This window comes from Euprymna scolopes, chromosome 9 (genome assembly GCF_053919585.1).
Source record: "Euprymna scolopes isolate OS-2025 chromosome 9, ASM5391958v1, whole genome shotgun sequence".
Classification (NCBI taxonomy): domain Eukaryota; kingdom Metazoa; phylum Mollusca; class Cephalopoda; order Sepiida; family Sepiolidae; genus Euprymna; species Euprymna scolopes.
In genome coordinates this window covers 101658453-101666792 of record NC_136490.1, presented here as the reverse complement: position 1 = coordinate 101666792, position 8340 = coordinate 101658453, and positions in this window count along the sequence as shown.

Below are 8340 nucleotides of genomic sequence, written 5' to 3'. Positions count from 1 at the left end.
ATATAAAGGCGAATAAACTCAATTAATACGTACATCTAATTATAGGGAATTGTAATACGAATGTATATATATATATATATATATATGTGTGTGTGTGTGTGTGTGTGTGTGTGTGGGTGTGTGTGTGTGTGTGAAATTGTCTCTGTGTCCGTGTCTGGTGTGTACATTTCCCTACCAAAATACTATGTAAATTTTCAGTCAAGAGCAGTGGCGGCTCGTGCATGGCGCTGTGGGACTGCAGCATCCCCAATTATTTCTACACAATATTAATGCTAAAATTAAAAATAATACGTTTGTTTTTAATTTTTTTATTATTATTATTATTATTATTATTATTATTATTATTATTATTATTATTATTATTTTATTTTGTTCCATGGGTACATTATAAAATCATTAATTTTAATGTCGGTATCTCCAAATTCATATAAAAATAAAAGTAAAACTTGCTTGGAGCTGTGAAATTCACAGTTACAATTTCTTAATGAAATTCTCTTGTGCGCATGCGCGCTTTAGACGCTTTCAGACAGCCGATGAAAGCAGCTAGAGGAACTGTCGCTTTATCGCAGCCCCGTGTCGTGAAATTGGTTGTTGTCTTAGAGTGTGCGCAAGATAGATATGAGAAACATTCTTATTGAAAAGAAAAAAAAAATACAAAAAGGAGGCTTATTTACAATTTTTAAAAAAATAATTATTAAAATCTGCATGTAACGTGTACAAAAGTACATAGAAATATTGTGTTTTGTTTTTCTTTTTTTTAAATACGCACACTTTTAGAGTTGCGATTTAATTCGATAGCAAACGGAAATATATAATATGCAGAAACTTTTTTTAATGGATTCGAGGATTCAGCAGTGAAGCTAACACGCTGTGTAACAATCAAATATACAATAAATAAATCTTACCATAAAATAAAGTTAATTTTATATCTACCTGCCTTTTAGTTTGTTTGTTTTAAGTAGTTTTAAATGCTATGTATTTTGTAAAAACTAAACTTTACAAAATAAAAAAAAAACTGTTTACATTTTTTCCTGGATAGAAGCAAACAAACAAAAATACATTTTAGTTAGAAATCTTTTTAACTTGTATGTTTTAGATATAAAAAAATAGCATTTATTTGCCTCTAACGAGGACAATGTTAGAAGTTTTACACTTTGAAAAATGGGGGTTTTACACAAGGTTTTTTAATTAAAATGTGTTTGTAGGTAAAAAAAACAAACAGTTTTTATAATTATGCATTTTTAAACTTTACATTGAATTTGTTAGTAGATGGGGCAAATAATACGCATTAAAAAAAGTAATTAGAAATCCTTCTGGACTGAGACAATTTAATTCTTTTTTCTTTTGGGAGAAAGCTACATAAATATTCGATATTTTATAATGCTTATATATGACACCCTATATTATTATAATAAATCTCCACTTTATGTCGATCTTTACTGACATGGGAAGGTCAGTAAATAGCCAAGTGTGTGTGTTTTTTTTTATATATAAAATGCAAGTTGTTAAAAGATTTGTAAATAAAATTTTGTATCTTTAAATATTTTTGTTTGTTTGCTCACTATATAAAAATGTAAACTTTTTTATTTTGTATTTTACTTACAAATACGTTTTGTTATAAATACGATTTTAAAAATAAATTTTGTAAATAAAACTGTTATTGAATAAAACGCTATTTTCAAATAGTAAACTCCTAAATTAACCCTCGCAGGGAGGCAAGTAAATTTCAATGTTTTTCTTTTTTGTTTTTATAAAAAAAATAAGTTATTACATTTTTTTTAAAATGAAATGTGCCTTTAAAAAAGTTTTTCGTTTGTTTGCAAAAAACAAAAAAACGCCAACTGTTATTTAATCCGAAAAGTTTAAAAGTAATAAGTGTATATATTATTTTCATTATTCTGTAAAGTGTACATAATTTTAAAAAATATTTTTAATAAAACGTTTTTGCGTATTATCCATTTCTGATTGATTATTTGTCTTTGTTATATATTTGAATATTTATTTGAATGTGTGTTTATTATTTGATTAAATAGTTATTAGTATATTCGCATTTCTTTACACGATATTAAAACAATACGTAAAATTTTTGAAGCAGCACCCCCACTAATCTCAGGCACGAACAACCACTAGTCGAGAGACTAGATATCAGCGTAACGATTATTGAGATTTAGGAACTCTTTTTAATCGTGTTTCAGCCAGATATTTGGCTGTCGATGTGGCAAAGTTCAACAATTTATAGTTTGAAAACTCTACCAACCCCCTCCGCAAATTTTGAGTCAAAACACTTGAAATTGTAGATGTGGTTACTTGGACAGGGATCAAATTTTTTATTTGATTTAAGCCACAAAATAATAAACGTATAGTGGTCAAAGTTGGGATCAAATGTAAAAATAATTGAACCTCTGAGTTCTCTACAAAATTACACGGTCAATTTTACTGTAAACATTTGAAATTTTACATATTGGGCAAGCTATTTTATCGGTGCTGCCGAAATTGTGATTTCCAAGCAGTCAAATTTCAAAATCTTCGACTTTTAGTGTCTCTAGCAAACTAATCAGGCACTTTCGGATGTAAACATTTCAAATGTTACATAAAGGGTACTCAGACATACAGCAAGGTTTTAATCAGTTATTGGGCGAGAATTCGGTTGGTAAGAGATAACAATTGAACGTGTTGACATTCGCCAACTCTACCAAACTCCTACGTCAATTTTTGGTCCAAACACTTGAAATCTATGATGCAGGCTACCCGGATATGAGTCAAACTTGGTAATATATATATATATATATATATATATATATATATATATATATATATATATATATACATATATATATATATATGTATATATATATACATGTGCACATAAATTATGAACGATGCATGGATCCCGAGCAAAATCGAGCTGAACTGGTAGAGTATATATATATATATATATATATATATATATATATATATATATGTGTGTGTGTGTGTGTGTTTGTGTGTATATATATATATATATATATATATATAACTCTCATATTCTTTTAAACATTCATTTTAATTAATGCCCTATTAGTTTTTGTTTTTTTGTTTTCTCATGGGATGATCATCTTTAGTTAACTATTACGTGTAATTATATGCATGCAGACATTCAACATGCTTGATACGTGCATAATATTTGCGTAATATGTTTACAGTAAACACCAAATTGTTTCCATGTTTATTTATGTATACGAATATATTTTTTAATCTATCTATCTATCTATCTATAAAAGTGAACGTGGCGTTGTGTCTGTGTGTGTACTTTTCCCTACGCAATAACTCGGTCAATTTTAAGTCTACAGAGTTGAAAATCGATATACCTTGTACTGAGATTAAGAAACAAAAATTGTTATTTGTTTTCAGCCAGAAATTGGCTGGTAAGGGGTCAAAGTTCAACGATTTGCCCTTTGAGAACTTTACCAAACTCCTCCGCCAACTTTAAGTCTAGACACTTGAAATTTTAGATATAGGAAAAGGAGCTACATTAATAACTTGTTTTAAGCCCACAACAATAAATGTTAAGGGATCATAATAGAGGGCAAAGTTTAAAAAAATTACCTCGCGGTCTCTACTAAATTACTCAGACAATTTCTGGTCTAAACCTTTGAAATTTGACATAAACGGTATTCAGAGATTGGACAAGATTTTTAATCGGTAGGGGTCAAACATTTTTAGTTACTAATATATAAATGTATGCATGTATGTTTGCGTGTCTGCCTAAAACTTTCGACAGAGGCGATGGTTTTTTACAAGATCAGTATCGTTTTTACGTTCGACCTATCAGATGACAAATATCGAAAAATTGGCTAAAAACATTAATACCTTCACCTTCAACTGAACATTTTCTTCAGGGGGCGCTTTTTGCCGATATTTTTCCTGTCATCCTGTCCTTCGATTGTCTAGACTTAATTTAAACATAAGTCACTTCCGGTTTGGCGGTTGTTGTAACGCCAGGTGTTTCCTCCGTTCTTTTCCTCTTTCGCGGTACGGGTTCGAGTCCGCCTTCCTACTACCATTTTTTTTCTTCGGAACATACACATCCAAACACCCGAGCAACGCAGGGCTGAAATGCTGGTATATCTATAGAGGTGAACATGTCTGTGTGTCGATCTGTGCGTGTATGTTTTCCTACGCAATAACTCTGTCAACAGACTCGGAATGTGATATACAACGTAATGAGATTTGGAGAACTCTTTGTGGTCGGTTTTCGGCAAGAAATTTGGCTGTTAAGGGAGTAAAAGTTCAACGATTTGACATTTGAGAACTCTACGAAACTCCTCCGAGAATTTGAGCACAAAACAATAAATGTTAAGCTATCATAATAGGGATCCAAATTTAAAAAATTAACCGCTTTTTTTCTTTTTTTTTTAGTCAACATACACCTCTAAACACCGGGTTGAAATGCTAGTGTATATATATATATACAGAAGTATCCGTCGTTGACTGGGTTCAAAAACAGCCTACAGAAAATGGATTGTGGTTGATGAAAGTATGATAGGTTATGAAAAGGAGGGAGTTGTACCAAGATAGGTTTTGATACGCAAAACTTTTACCCTTAGTAAAATATGATGAAAGTAAAGATAATTTTCGCGAAAGTATATTTTTAGATCAACTGTGTTTCAATTGATAGCACAGAGTGACCAAAGAAATTAGGTGCCCTTACAAAGAGAAAATGTTATATATATATAATAATATAAATATACAAGAAATAAATGTTACCATAGTCAATAAAAGATAATTTTTATAGTAGAGAAGGTCATTGGTTTGTATTTTAAAGTAGTTTTTATTTTTTTTTTTTTGAATTCACGCACCGTTTTAAAAAAAATCAAATGGCAGCGACTTTAAATGGAGATACCCGTTTTACATTTGAAGGATGGGGACCTGAGCATTCTGTGTTACAAATTTAAGAGAGTTCCGTCAACGTAAGGAATATTTATAAACATATTTTAATGTTTTCCGTTATTTTGTGCTTGAAGTATATACGATTATGGCATGTGTAGTTTATATAAAAAATAATTTAAATAGTTATGGCCTCAAATTTCGTTTTAATTTCGGTTCGCTGAAATTATTTCAATAAAAAAGCATTAAAAACTATTTAAAAACAAAAAAAAAGACATGAACTGAACTTTTATTGACTATGATAACATGTATTTCTTGTATATTGATTTTTCGGGTAGTTGTTTGTTGGCTTTTCTGCTAAACACTCTTACTAAATAATATCGACGAAATATCGAAAAAAAACAAAGAAACAAAAACAGTTTTTAAAAATAATGAAGCTTTACTTACTTCAGTAAAAAAATCCGAAACAGCAAAATGGGATATTAAAAAGTAAACACGTAATTGCTTTAGTTTTTTAAAGCAAATAATCGATATGAATGTGAATAAGAAGAAAATGGCGCCCTTTTGAAGCAGAACTGTTTCGTTTCCGTTTTACAGTATAGAACGGTGTAGTATTGCACCGTCGGATTCAGGGTTGTACTATTGTAATTTAAAGAACACGCAGAAAGGGTTGTAATCAATTGTATTCATTCTAGTACACTGACAAAAAACCTTAAACAGATATATAAATACACATAAAAAAGGTATGTAAATGTTTTTATAGGACACGTAATCACGTGAGCAGGATTTGTTTTACTTCTTTTGACACGATAACAAGTAACGTTCTTGTTTTTATTATTTATCTAAGTATCTATTTTCGAAAGAGTGTCACGTGCAAGTGGAGAAGAAGAAAAACAGATTTATGCAAAATGTGTGTCGAGAATTGTCTAAAGTTAAGACCTTTTTGGCTTTCACTTTAATAAGAACGTGACTTGATTAGGTGAATTTATTCGGCACAATATGATTCAACTCAAAAAATAAATAAAAGCTAACGTGAATTAAGATTAAAGTTAAGGCGTTATTGTGGACCCTCAATCCTTAAAAAAAAACTAGTTAAACTTTGTGACATATTTACATTCTATGGAGGTCAGGCGGTAACGAACACCCCATAATTTTATTATACCATATTTATTAAAACCGAAACATAATTATTAAAATATACTTACGCAAACAGATCTGAAAAGTATTTGTTAAAGTTTGTGCCAGATTTCCATGAAGTACAGGCGCGAACACAGACCACACAATTTTATTATACTATCCCTATTTAAGTTAAACATACTTATCATAGTATTAGTATGTAATAAACGTATTATTATTATTATTATTATTATTATTAATAATAATAATAAACGTATATTATTATTATGTAAATGCTTTTTTTTTTCATTTTTTATATCCATACTTTGGGGGCCAGGCGCAAACGCAGATCCCTATATTTTTATGAACTCCGTTCAGCCAGATCAAACATACCCATTCCTGATCCTCGATACATCCTCTATCATTATAAGTAATCAGTTTTTTTTAAATAATAAAGCATATAGGGCCTATTCGTGCCACACACACACACACATACACACACACAGACGTTCATCTTTATATTATATATATATATATAGATATATATATATGTATATATATATGTGTGTGTGTGTGTATTTATATATACTGTGAAAACGCAAAACAGTACTATATGGGTATGAACATATATATATATATATATATATATATATATATATATATATGTACAGGGTAACCCCACAAAAAACCGAGGACATTCAAATATTTTTCTGAGCATTTTACAGTCAACGGAGAAAAAAACCCAAAGACCCTAGAGTTTTGAATATAATAAACTAGTTATGACCAAATGTTCATTTCATTCGAATAAAACACTAAGAAACGGGGCCTAATTAGAGTTGGGGCTAGTTTTTTAGGGTCACCTATATGCATATATATATATATAAATATATATATATAAATATATATATATATATATATATATATATATATATATATGGGAATTCAAAAGTCTCCATTCAATACTTTTGGTGACCCAGAAACTCCATACAAACAAATAAAGAAAGAAAATGTGATTTCATTATTTTGTTAAATGACAGACTCTATGTGTCTACCGTTGTTTTGAATAAACATCATAATACGTTTAACCTACTCACTGTTAACTGTCAATGTACAGCTTGGAATTTTTGTGCTTATAATTTTATAGTGCGGTCCTTCAAATGATTTATGTGTCTTATACTTTCTTGATATTCCATAATGTTCAATGACCTCAAAGATAGAAATAAAGAGGAGTAAAACCATGGGGTGTAGGTTGCCACTCAATCAATAAATCTGGAAATATATGATTCAAGCCTTGTCTCACTTGAATACCATAATCTTGCGGTGCACTATCTTTTTGGAAATATATTGGAAGGTGACCATATTCGCTACACAGTGATCGAAATATTTTTTTCTTGTAACATGTATAAATACATATTGGCATTAACATTTCTATCAATTAAAATGATTTTGTCACGCCCAAATTCCAGCCCAAACTATCATTTTACAAGCACCTTGCCTGTTTGTTTTACTTTTCCTAGAAAAGTTTGCTTTGCCCTAATATCGCATATTTTGGCAATTATTTCACCGTTAACATAAAAGTTAGCTTCGTCGGTAAACATGATCTTTTTGAAAAGTTTTTCATAATCACTAAATTTGCCAACTGCCCATTCACATAATTCCAGTTGTCTACTCGGATCATCCTCACTTCCGTGCTGGAGCATTTGTAAGGATAACACTTGTTTTTAAAAACGCGTGTGATACTTGGTGAATACCCCCAATTTTAACAGATAGACTTCGTGTACTTTTTGATGGGCTTAGTGTTAATCTTCCAAAAACCTAGCTTTTGTTTTTTCATCCGTTGCTGTACTGGCAAACGCATTTTTTTGACAGCCATTAAAATATGACGACTCTTCTTTGATCTTCAACAGATCCAGTTTTTTTAAACTTCACAAAAAGTTTTGTTACATTATCGTGTGTTACGTTGGTTCAATGTTATCTGTTAAACTCTTCACCAAACTTGCGGCTTCTTCCAGATATCAATAGGGGTTCAATTCATTTTTGTTTAGCCAATAACATCTTTAGATATGTTAAAATAAAAAAAATAGAAATAAAAAATATGACTACACAATACATACTTTATTTATTTGTATAGAGACATTGAATCATCAAAAACAGTATTTGCTTTGTATGGAGGCCTTCCAATCACCTTATATATATATATATATATATATATATATATATATATATATATATATAGTCATCCACATACAGTACTGTTACGCTGTTTCACAGCACAGCAGTGCGGCTAGACACGAAACTTCCTCAAGCCAGGATCGAAAACCGACCGCCTGCACGACAGGCAAAGCTCCTAACCATTAC